The 12,175-nt window shown below is 41.8% G+C and overlaps 1 protein-coding gene across 6 annotated transcripts in view; it reads left to right on the forward strand.

The window, feature by feature from the left end:
- The first annotated feature begins 1,880 nt into the window (after positions 1 to 1,880).
- PPFIA2 (PTPRF interacting protein alpha 2) overlaps positions 1,881 to 12,175 on the forward strand; it is a 338,209-nt gene continuing 327,914 nt past the window's right edge. For 3 of the 6 annotated variants that reach the window (XR_009727817.1, XR_009727819.1, XR_009727818.1), the window contains exon 1: positions 1,882 to 2,206. The gene's annotated coding sequence lies outside the window, so the exon portion shown is untranslated. Of the gene's footprint in view, positions 2,207 to 12,175 lie in introns of all 6 variants that reach the window. The other 3 variants (XM_061369361.1, XR_009727822.1, XM_061369362.1) reach the window with 3 other exon arrangements.

Here is a 12,175-nt window from a genome sequence, read left to right on the forward strand (position 1 = left end):
AAGCCACTTAGTTTTCTAAAGCCACTGCATAAGTGGAGTGAAAGAGTTGGTTTGTCTCTTTTAACCCATGTGTTGCATTGAAAGGCCAAGCTCCAGCAACAAACTGGCTTCACACCAGCACTTTCTTTGCACTTGTTTTTGCAACGTCTGTGTTGGCATTTCTTCTCAGCTACTTCCCTTCTACCATTCACGTGCATCCCCTCTGCATTTACATTTTTCACGACACAGTGTCAAAACCACTGTGCAACCACCACCGCAGCACCACTGAGTCTTGAACCCACTTTGGGTGGTGGCTCCACTCCCCTCCTGTGCCCTTTTAAAGCAGATGGACAGATGGACTTCATGGACAGTATGCGTAGGAAGTGTAAGCAAATACCGGAATACTTATTTCAAGAATGAAGTTTGTGCAGTTGATAGCTGTGTCTCATTCTCAAACTAGGATGAACTTGATTTCAAAGCAACACTCTGAAAGTATTAGATATTGGGAAGAAGTTCTTCACTGCGAGGGTGGTGAGACACTGGCACAGGCTGCCCAGAGAAGCTGTGGCTGCCCCACCTCTGGCAGTATTCAAGGCCAGGTTGGGCAGAGCTTTGAGCAACCTGGTCTAGTGGAAGGTGTCCCTGCCCAGATCCCTTCCAACCAAAAGCTTCCTATGAAATGCTATGAGAAGCTCCCATTTTTAACCGTTTTCTGGCACTCATTTATTCGCAACACCCACGTCCTCCGAGATCCTGTGTCCTGCCTCCTCACCCCTTCTCCACCCTCGGGCCGTGCAGGACAGACGAGGGCTGGGCAGTGAGTTTGCTCGAGCACGAAGGGCCCATCAGTCAGCCACGCGGCCGCCTTCCCGCCCTTTCTAACGGCCGGAGAGGAGCCGTTGCGCTGAGGGAGGGGGGGAACACAACATGCCGCTCCCCCGACAGGATCCCGCCCTCGTGTCCTTTATGTAGGGATTTGGCGTGAGGGGGTGATTGCCGCGAAGCAGCGGCAGCAGCTGCATGCGGGAACCGTGTGCGTGAGGCAGGGAAGCAGACGTGATTACTTCAGAATTTATTTAAGGAGCGGTGGAAACCACTGCAGCGCGTTCTAGGGGAAGTCCCCGCCGACGAGCAGCGCGCCCAGCCTGGGAGCGCCCGTGCCCGTCCACCCCCCTTGCTCGCCCGCTGCCGGCAGCCCGGCTTCGGACCCGGGGGAAGGGCGCTTGCCAGCGCCTACACGCCTGGACTATTCAGATTATATCAGATTTTAGCACTGCTTTGTCATGGTCAGATTACAGCAGATGATACGTTTTATTACACTGTATACTTGATTAGATGAGATGTACTGGCGTTTGCCTGAACTCGTTTGAATTACAGAAAATAGCATCTTGTTGCTATCGTGCTGCTTTCAATACAGGCATCACCCAGTTACTAGCGGGGGGTAGGGCAGTCCTTGACCCCGGGCGTCGCTGGCGCTGCCCCCTAGGCAGGGGCGCGGTGCACGGAGTGGAACGAGCGCATCTGCTGTGGGTGACTGGCTGAGGCTTTCCCAGCTCCCACTGCCGCGGCTCTTGCTCTGTACCGCTGAGACCAGGCTCCGTACGGTGCCTGCCGAACAGCGGTGAGCTGTGGGTAGAGGATTTATTTCCGTAAAGCAGAAAACAGCCTTTGCTTTTGATCATGCTGGCAGTCGTGCGCGCGTGTGGACTTCAGTCACGCAGAGAGACATAATTAGCCTGGGAGGTAGTGAAGAACCAGAGAAATCAGGCAGCGCTCAGTTAAGCTTTAACAAAAGATGAGGAATAAAGGGAAGATGCTTTCGCCCTGGCCCCTCCCGCCTGTAATCGCTTGCCTCCAGCTGCAAAGATGCTGTTGCTCTAAAGGGGCTGCTGGAGCTTTAAGAGGCGCTCCCCCCCGTGCTCCCGACAATGGTCTGAGCCGAGCTCTGCTTCCCAAAGCAAAATTTGTAATATGCCATTTTTCCCATGGATGCTTCTCCTCTTGGATGCTGACGAAGTGACCGAAGAAAATGCTGAGGTGCCAAGCAGCTAGTCTCGCCGGAGGACGTGTGCGGGGGTTTGGGGTTTCTCGGAGCAACGCCTGTGTCACCATTGCTAGGAAGATGGTCCGGGAGTGCTCGGCTGTGTGAGTCCCCGCTCGAAGCCGGTGGAGACTGCGGTTGTTATTGATCAAGTGAAATAGCAGACGCCGAAATAAAAGCCACTAGGTACTGAACCTTCTATTTCTGAGTTAAGACATCCTCTCCTTAGCCCTGCTACCCTCCGGGAGGTGAGATGCAAAAGCAAAATCTTGCAGTCTGCCACTTGCTGTAGTACATGTACGGTGTTTAAATGCATTTCTGTAATGGAAGTTGGGCAATTTAGGACTAAAAATTGTGAAGTCAACTTCTCAGATTTTGGTGTGGTTGAGGGAGATGTGAGGCTGGAGGGATAATGTAAAGTACAAAGAGTCAGAATTAGTCCTTTTTTTAAGGTACTGTGTTGATCACCCCTCCTGTATGGAAGGAGTGCAGGATGCTTCTGTTAAAGGTGATATCATAGTTTAGTGGAGTCTGGCAGGTAAGGAGTTAACTAGGAGGAGGAATATGCATGTAATGCAACTCAGACAATAGGAAGGATTTTCCTTATGGAATTACACTGTGCTGCCTAAGAGCGATCTTGATGAGAACATCTGAAAAGACATAATTGCAGTAAGAACTGGTTTTATCGGCCACTATGCTTATTTAATGATTTGGGAAAAAAAATAGTTTATAAATGCAAAATATCCAAAATGATCCAATGAAATGAGTTTTCCAGCTGATGTCACTGTGGACAGGCTAGAATGTATGGTAGTTAGATATCTACTTCTTTTTCCTGCAGCAAAATTACAAGTAACTTGAAATGACTCCTCAACCTTGGTGTGCAAATCAAACATTTGACTATACAGAAAATAAGGTTTTAAAACCAGTTATGGACAGAAAGGTGAGGGAGTAAAATTAGATTCACATCTAAGGTGGTAGCCTTCAAGGTGAGCAAAACGAATGCTTGTCTAACAGCCATTGTCAGACAGAAGCCAAGTAGTATTTTGTCTTCTCATTCCCAGAGCTTGCCCAAGTAAAAGAAGTCCAGCTGGTAAATTATACTGAGGCTGCATGAAATTGCAGAGGTATTCATTAGAACATTTGCTTTAAAAGATAAATAATTCCAAGACTCTTGGACAATTGAGATAACAGGAGATGCCAAACAGGGTGGGGTCTGATGAGAAGAAAGATACAACTTTTTAATTTTCCATCTTTATATACCATATGTACCACAGAAATTTCAAGTAGTTTAGAAAAAGTCAGTGTTGAAAATGGACTTTTGCAGCCAGTCTATAAATGATTATCAGGATCTGTAGACAGAATTGCTATCAATTTAGCTGTTAATGGAGAAGTTCCTGAAAACGAGCTTTATGTCACTCAGTTTTAATTAAGAGTAAGCATATTCTGTGTCCTTTGTTTCATTTTTTATTCATTCACTCACCTGGATATCTAAAGTAAGCTGCAGAATTCCTAATTGAGCTAATACTGAGTTCAGTCTTGATGGAGACATAATGCAGCTAATGCTATAGATTTGCTGTGACATTTTTCATACGACCTAAAAAATCTTTAGTACAATGAGAATGAGCCACATTCTTTACCCCTCTCATAGAAAAGATAACTTAAACAGTCATTGCTTTTTTTTCCAGTTAATTGTGTGCTTAGAGGGGAAATCTGTTTGTGATTTCTCTTAATATTATAGGCAATGTCACATAACATCCAGTGTACTACCTAGTCATGCATAACATACATTTGTGATTTTTATCCTCCTGTTTGGAGGTAGTAAAATGACAAGAGGTTGATGGTTTGCCTGTGTTACTGACTTTTTGCAACCATCTGCCCTGATTCAAACCTGCTTAAATCCATGGTAGAATTTACATGAATTCAAGCAGTTGTTGGATTAGGCTCCATGCAAGTGATTGGAGAAAACACTGATCTAGGAACCAATCAACCTGGAATAGATTTTGCAGTAGATCGTGTACAAGATAGGCAACAGACAAGGAAGAGAATGTATTTAGAGAACTTTAATATGCTTCTTCCCCGACTGCCGTTGTGTGTGGCTGTTATACCTGAGCACTTCAGGTCTAGAACTACTATTAAATGCTTATTTGCTTCAAATTAGGAGAATTCTAAAGTTATTACATTGCCTAAAAGTCTTTTTCTAGGGAACAGGTATGTGCTACGTAAAAAGTTGCTGCATTTTAGGGGAAACAGTAATTTGTCAGTATCCTACTTCAGAACTTCTCAGAGGGTTTGTGATAGCTGTAAGGTGCCTCACAAGTTCAGTGTGCATTACAGTCCTTGAAAGTTTTGGGCGCTTAGTGTGCTTCCTGAGCAAGGGAATTGCAATGTTTGCTCTATGACTTCTGTTGAATCTAAAAAACAGTGTTTGTGTATTAACTGTAAAATGCTGGTGACTTGCAGTAAATGCACTTTTCTTTGAGAGGTTGCTTTACTTACATTCAGAGTACTGAGTAAAGTGGTAAATTTCTTCCTTCAGAGATACCAAATTCAGTACCAATGGAGCTTTTGTTTTTCAAGAAAGAGAAGCACATTTAAAAAGTCTTGAGATCAGTCAAGCATAGCTCTAATTAAGTTGTATTGCTACAGAGCATCAGCTGCCTTCTGGCAGAGGAACATAAATTTTATCTTTTATTCTTTTGAATAAAGAGGTATTAATGAAGCATATGTCACTTTTTTAAGCACTTTCCCTCTACTCGGTCCTCTTCTTTGCAGTCCTGGCAGTATAAGAAGTATTGTACAAGAGGTCTTGTTCTTTTATCATGGACTTCCGTGGTCTTGAACATATGCAACAGAGGTCTTTAATCCACCCCTTGTGGTTCCTAACACCAATGAAAAGAAATGTCAGTGCCCTCAGTGTTCTTTCTTGGATGTCTGTGTTTCTTCATACGTAACTTTGCGTGCCTTCAGTCATGTCTGGACAGAGCAAGATGGCTACCACTTAGTGGTGGCTTGCTGCTATTGTAGTTGTATGACCCGTTTCTCACTCCTGAGGATGGGTATGTTTAATGAAGGTCTTAATTGCCTGTTCCCTCTCCACTTCCATTCTTCCCTCAGCTCCTTTCCTGACTCAGTTTTCTGGGGGCACCAGTCTGCGTTTCTCCTCCAGTGGCACAGAGCTGCATGATTTACTAGATGCATGATTGGACACCACTGGTATAATCAAGTAGGATTTGAGTATCAGATTAAGAAACCAAGTTGGATGCCTGGAGTATACCTACTTCATCTTTTCTTCCTTCTTTCATGTGACCAGGGTCTTGGTAAAGAAATCCTTAATAAATTACTTCGGTGGTAATTTACTGGGTCTCTGCAAATCTGACTTCAGATAGCTGCATGCAGATTTCCGAGTTTACACAGTTCAACATCATGTACCTTTCAAGAAGAAGCCAAGTCTGTGTTTCTTGGTGGTTGGGTTTGATTGGGGGTTTATATTTGTTTGTTTTCTGTGACTATGATGTTAGGAAAGCTTGCTTTTTTTCTTTTTTTTTTTCAGTTCTTGATGAGAATATGATGTGTTCTTCTTTTTATTTCTCATAAATACATTAATAGCATGGTCAGAGAACTTCCTAAATGTACCAAGCGTCTCATGGCTTTATGTATGTTATAAACATTGGCTTGATAACAGATGATGACCACTGAATAAATTCAGTGTTGGGATTTTTGGGGGGGGGAATATTTATTTATATTTACTGATTTTTCCCTTTAAATTCTAGAAGGAGCATATACCACTTGACTACTGTCATACTGTACATATGTGTTCTCCTGCCGAGCTAGGCTTCATCAGCTTTTCAATCTTTGTTCTAAAAACAGTTTTTTCATTATTTGCTTTGCTGGCATTCACTGGGTAGGTGAAAAAATGTAAAGCATTAAAATTTTTCTTCAATCCTTTTTTTTTTGCTTAAAACATTTGAATGATAAGCGAGAATATGAGAGGCCATAAAAATCGAGTTACAAGACTTCTAAAACTTAAATGTTTTGTGGCTTCTGATGTATCTAAAAACCAGTGCTTATATATTAACTGTAAAATGCTGGTGACTTAAAGTAAATGCATTTTTCTTTGAGAGATTGCTTTGCTTGCATTCAGAATACTGAGTAAAATGGTAAACTTTTTTTTGGAGAGGTGTCATTTTGACATCCAATATAACATTTTAGGTTTGGGGGTGTTTTTTTGTGTGTGTGTGTGTATTTTCTGACAAAGAGTAATTGCCTACATTTCAAAAAATAAGCACATATTTTCTTTAAATTTGGATGCCTAAAAAATACATATTTTCATTCCCCCCCTCTCATGTGATTGTGTTTTCGTATTTCTCTAGTTTGTGTTTTTTGGGGTGTGGGGGCTGTTTCTTATTTTTTTAATGTCATGTGGAGATTGGGACACTTAGTGTAAATAGCAGTATCTGAAAATGTGGCCATACTTGTAATCAAGTATAACTGATGTCTTTGTTTTAATGATGATTTTCTTTGTCAATGTTTTCCAAGTATACAGATCCCACTAATCTCCACAAGGTAAAGGCAGGCCATTCTACTAAAATAAAGTTTTTATTTTTTTCTTTTTACTTTTTTTGTGTGTGTTTTTTTGTTATTTTTTGCTTTTTTGTTGTTGTCATTCATTTGTTCACTTATTTATGTACACAATGATATGAACCATAATTAATTTTTTTTAATTCCAAATTTCTTTCCAGCTTTATTTAAATAGATATTAAATTTCAGAATCTCCATGGTAAATGAGTGAATTCTTTAAACTTAAAGCTTTCTCCTGACACCTGGAATTATTTAGTGTAGAAGGGACCTTTGGAGGTCATCTGTACCAACCCATTGCCCAGTGCTGGGCCAACTGAAAAATAAGATCAGGTTACTTAGTGCAGGTTTGGGAAATAGAAAGTTTTAGCAGTCAATGTAAATTTCTGAAGTGTAAGGCAGGTATTTATACACTTAAATTTCTTTAATATTTTGTCACATCTGAAAATTATAAGAGAAGTAATTTTGCAATATAGATTTGTGGCAGTACAATTTAAGCTTTTTATTGTAAACTTCAGAGGAGGGATTCTGATGATTCATACACGTTTGTCTTCACTTGTTCTTTCTTTACTGTCTGAGTTACTTTTCACTAATAGGATTCATCAAAGCTACATAACTGTAATGGCCTTGTAGCAGTTGATAGGAAGACACTGATTAGTGAAAGGAATACTGCCCTGGGATAACAAAAATCTTAACATAGGAGCTGGTGCCTGCAGACCAAATGGAGAGATTAAAATGTATCCACAGACATATTTTTACATCTGAATTTCAGTGTGCACATGGAGTTGAATGAGGAACTAATGACCTAATTCACTGTATAAAACCAATTCAGAAGAGAAGAGGGCCAGGAAACTTCCTCCTGATGCTTGATCTTTTGGGGCTGTATCTGGTTACATAGTTACATATAGTAATCAGTTGTATGACAGGGGAGCAGGATCTCAAACCCTTGGCTGATACACAGAATTAGAAAACATGGAATATCCGGATGCCAATTTATGATTGTATTTGGTCTATCCAAAAGTTACAGTTCAGAAAATCACGTCCTGTGAGCTGAACCATTGAAGTGGTAAGAATGGAGGACAAGGAGGAAGTTTAAAGATGGCCCATTAGTTATCCTGCTGAGTTCTGAGTAGAACTGATGCCTACATGAATTAATAAGAACTCTGTACCTGAGACAAATACCTGATGCACATGCGTGGATCTGTTATTCCTGAGCTCTCTCTCTCTATATATATATACACATTATATCTATCTATCTATATATATCTATATCTGTAGTAAGTTCAGGATGAATCTGATCTCTCTCTGTGAAAATTGATTCATGCATATATAGTGAAACATATCTGAGATGTATCAAAAGTTCTGTAAGCTCACAGATCAGCCACAAAAACGTGTGTGGCATTGTGAGTCTAAAATGTAATAGAAGTGGGCTTGCCAGTAGCCTTATCCTGAACCTTTGAGAACTGAAGCATTGCATGTGGCTGGATTTCCCCTAAATACAATTGAAAAAAAAGGCATTTTTTCACAGAAAGAATGACTTATTCTGGTTATTTTACCAGAGAGATCACTTTCAGTATCTAATGGTTGAAATCCTTCCTGTATTAAGTACATTTTAGCTTAACACAGATTTATGGTCGGTGATTAGTGGGGCAAGATTCCTTCAGATTTCAGTGTATGAAATTTTGCAGTTGATTATATTATGAAACCAGAGTAAAAATTGCCAGAGTTTTGGTGGTTTATAATCATCAAAGTGAGGTTTAAAATTCAAAGTTACATAGAAAAATATCATCTCTCTTTCCTCACTGGAAATTTAAGACTAAAATTACTCATGGTATGACCACATTAGCAGTCAGACCCAACTGTCATATCAATACTATCTCTATGTTTTAGTGAAAATTCTTCAGTTCTTTCCATCTGCATTGTGATGGCTTGGTTCTCTATGTGCTGTTGGTGTGTCCAAACTTAAGTTCCTTACAACTACAATTAAACTGGAAGCTTAACAGTAATGCCCTGACCCTGTGTGTGGACCACATCAGCATGTGGTTAACCAAGGATTGTCTAGTACCTGCACACACCATCAGAAGGTTCTGGAAACTTCAAGAACTCTTATAACTCCCTGACGTGATTCTCTTCCTATATAAAGATCCAAATGCAAATGTGCCCTCCTATTTGTCCTCAGCTGCATGTCTTCAGCTACTAAATTGTGATTGGGCTGTTTGATGATGCTTTTCCTCTATTTTTGTTGGTTTGAAGTTCATGCTCTGCTTTACCTGCCTTTGCTTTTGTTGCAGCCCCTCTGAAATAACCTCTGTTTTCTCCTTTTTTTTTCTTTTTCTTTGTTCTTTTAAATTTCTTAAATATTCTCAGTATTTTGATTCCTTTCAGCTATCAAGCAAAAAACTGATAAAAGGTGCAATAAGGTCCTGGGGAAATGGCTCTGTTCTTGAACATATGCTGGAAGAAGGCCAGCATTTCTTGGGAACAGTGTTAAATGGTGGCAGCCTTGGGACACTGAAGGCATCCCATCTGCTGGCCGGCATGAGTAATAAATGCCAGATAAAGTGTGGTGTGGTTTTTTGTTTGTTTTTGTTTTTGTTTGTTTTTTTCCCCGCAGTTTTTTTTTTTGTTTATTTGTTTTTTAAAAAGGGAAAAACATGTAAATGCTTTTCTAAGGGCAAGAAGACACAAATCATAACAAATTGGAAGAGCATGGCATATATGTCTTTCACAAAGACCTGTAAGAAATCTTTCTTTGGGAGCCCCACAGTTTCAAGCAGTTGCTTGGAATTTCGGTTTTTTCTGAGTTGATGACCCAGGAATACCCTGAGAAGCTGGGTTCCCTTCAAGGTTGTTCTGGGGGCCTTGCTGGCTCCCACAGAATATCTATGTGAGGACATGGCCCAGGATTCTCTTTTCCCCTGCTCCTCGTTGCAAGTGTCAGCACAGCCCTTTCTGGTGTGACCTACCAGCATTTCTGATCTGGCCCAGGTTAGCATACTGCTTTTCTGTATTTGTCTCCAATCTGAGGGTGGGGAAAGGGAGAGGAAGTATATGGTTCCGATGGACAAATGGCATTGATCTCCAAATTGCTTGAAGACAATGTGCATCACCAGTCCGACTTCAAGAGCTCCTGTATCTTATAAAGATTCTCCTGGGGCTGTGAGCTATGGGAGAAAACTTCCAATAGAAACTGCCTGCATCTGGAACTCCAACCGTTTTCCCTGCCCTCCATGATCTTACTGAGCAGAAGTTTTTTACTTGTGTCATGTCATGGTAATGCAGCCCAGCCTTCCAAGGTAACCACACTGCATGGTCCACTCCCCTCCCTGAATGCAGCAGCTGAGGGAGAAGATGTGGTAACAGTGCCATGAGCATTCAACCCATGGATTCCATTGCTGCCCTACAGCCACTTACATATATATGACTTCCTGCAACCCCATAATGGCTGTAGGAAAAGATTTTCTTTCTAGTTTAAATACAAAGAGTTGAGATAGCAACAGCTGTTCACACAGAGGTTTCCTTGCCTGTTCATACACACATACCAGCATGTGTGAAAAATTGCGCCACTCACTCTGCCGCTGCCTGTGAGCAGTCACAATGTATGCTGTGCCGTTCAGACCATGTCATTTGCTGTGCAGGACATTGGAGGTAATTTCTTGAGTGATGAAGGTTCACCAGTGAGAATCCCCTGAAGCAGGAGGTAAACTCCAAGAGATGTTGATGATTATGAGGCAGGAAAGGTACAGTGACAATCTGAATTGTTTCCTTTGGTCTTGAAGAATGGCCACCTTGGTCTCTGGCCACCTGCTGCATATAGAAAAGTTATGATCAAACTGAGTGAGTGACAGATGGCCTTGGATGTTTTGGTTGTCCCTTTGCTTTCTGTTGCCTTGACCATCCCAAACTGGTTAGTCACAAGACCTGGGTGGAGATGCTCCACAGGTAATGGCTGTTTGCTGAGTGAAATGTATTCCCACAACACTGTGAGAGGTTTGTGGAGGCAAGACAGTGGCTTATCCCTGCTGGTAGTCCCACATATCATGGTATGTGTGGAGAGTGGACAAAGCTGTTACATCAGCAGGAGCTTCCCAAAAGCTCTTCTGCCTCTATAGGAAATTGAAGTATAGGAGGGTGGGTACTCATTTATTCAAACTGTTCTGTTGGTCCAGCTGCAGAGTTCAGTCACTCTCCCTGTCTGTGGTGCTTCACAGTACACGGTATCTATACTCCAAAGAGGAAGTGGTAGGTACCATGAAGGTCAGTTGGTAATGGCACACATATTTTTCAACTTGAAGGGTTTTTTTGGCGATGGAAGTGCTGATGTGTTAACATCTGAATATGAAAGGACATTATGGTGCTTCCTAGTGAGGCCTGTAGTTTAGAAGAGGCAAAAGTGTGAGAGAAAGTTTTGAACCTCATGAGTAATGGAGATATGCAGCATTGAATCAGATAATCCTGAGTAAATATACCTGACCTAGATATATTAGAGATGTGAGGACTTACAGTATCTATCACTTTAAGCTTTGGGGGGTGGTTAGTAGGTCGAGAGAGGTCCTCCTTCCCCTCTACTCTGCCCTGGTGAGACCTCATCTGGAATATTGTGTCCAGTTCTGGGCCCCTCAGTTTAAAAAGGACAGGGACCTGCTGGAGAGAGTCCAGCGCAGGGCAACTAAGATGATTAAGGGAGTGGAGCATCTCCCTTATGAGGAAAGACTGAGGGAGCTGGGTCTCTATAGTTTGGAGAAGAGGAGATTGAGGGGTGACCTTATTAGTGTATATAAATATATAAAGGGGGAGTGTCACGAGGATGGACCAGGCTCTTCTCAGTGGCAAACAATGAAGGACAAGGGGTAATGGGTACAAATGGAGCACAGAGGTTCCACTTAACCTGAGAAGTTTTCTCAGTGAGGGTGACGGAACACTGGAACAGGCTGCCCAGGGAGGTTGTGGAATCTCCTCTGGAGACATTCAAAACCCGCCTGGACACGTTCCTGTGTAACCTTATCTAGGTGTTCCTGCTCCGGCAGGGGGATTGGACTAGATGATCTTTTGAGGTCCCTTCCAATCTCTAACCTACTGTGATACTGTGATACTGTGAAGCTATTAGCTGTTTCTCTTGCACCTAATTAATTACTAAATGGGTAATAGTTGCAAACAACTTTTATTTTTCATCCAGTCCAGACACTTTAAAAGCATGATCAAGACCTATATGAAACCTCAGAAATTAAGCCATTACCTGTGAAGGTTATGCAGTAGTAGCTGATAATTCATGTTGAAATACCAGTGTTTGGTAGTTTTGGTAGCTTTGCTAGTTGGATGAGGCCTTAGGTGATATGGTTTAGAGCGAGGTGTCCCTGCCCATGGCAGGGGGTTGGAACTTGATGATCTTAAGGTCCTTTCCAACCCTAACTATTCTATGATTCTATGCATGAACATGCAGAACATGATCAAGGTAAATCTAAGCAGCAAGCAGTGTTAGCACAAGGGTTGCTTGTGGCTTAGTGATAGTAGGAGGAGGTGGTTTTAATGAGTTAACAAGTGTCTTGGCTCTTTTGTTGCCTGGTGTATGGCCTGTCTAAG

Source organism: Neopsephotus bourkii, unplaced genomic scaffold (genome assembly GCF_033783945.1).
Source record: "Neopsephotus bourkii isolate Nb327-2 ecotype Australia unplaced genomic scaffold, CSIRO-AGI_Nbou_v1 NB_1493, whole genome shotgun sequence".
NCBI classification, from domain to species: domain Eukaryota; kingdom Metazoa; phylum Chordata; class Aves; order Psittaciformes; family Psittacidae; genus Neopsephotus; species Neopsephotus bourkii.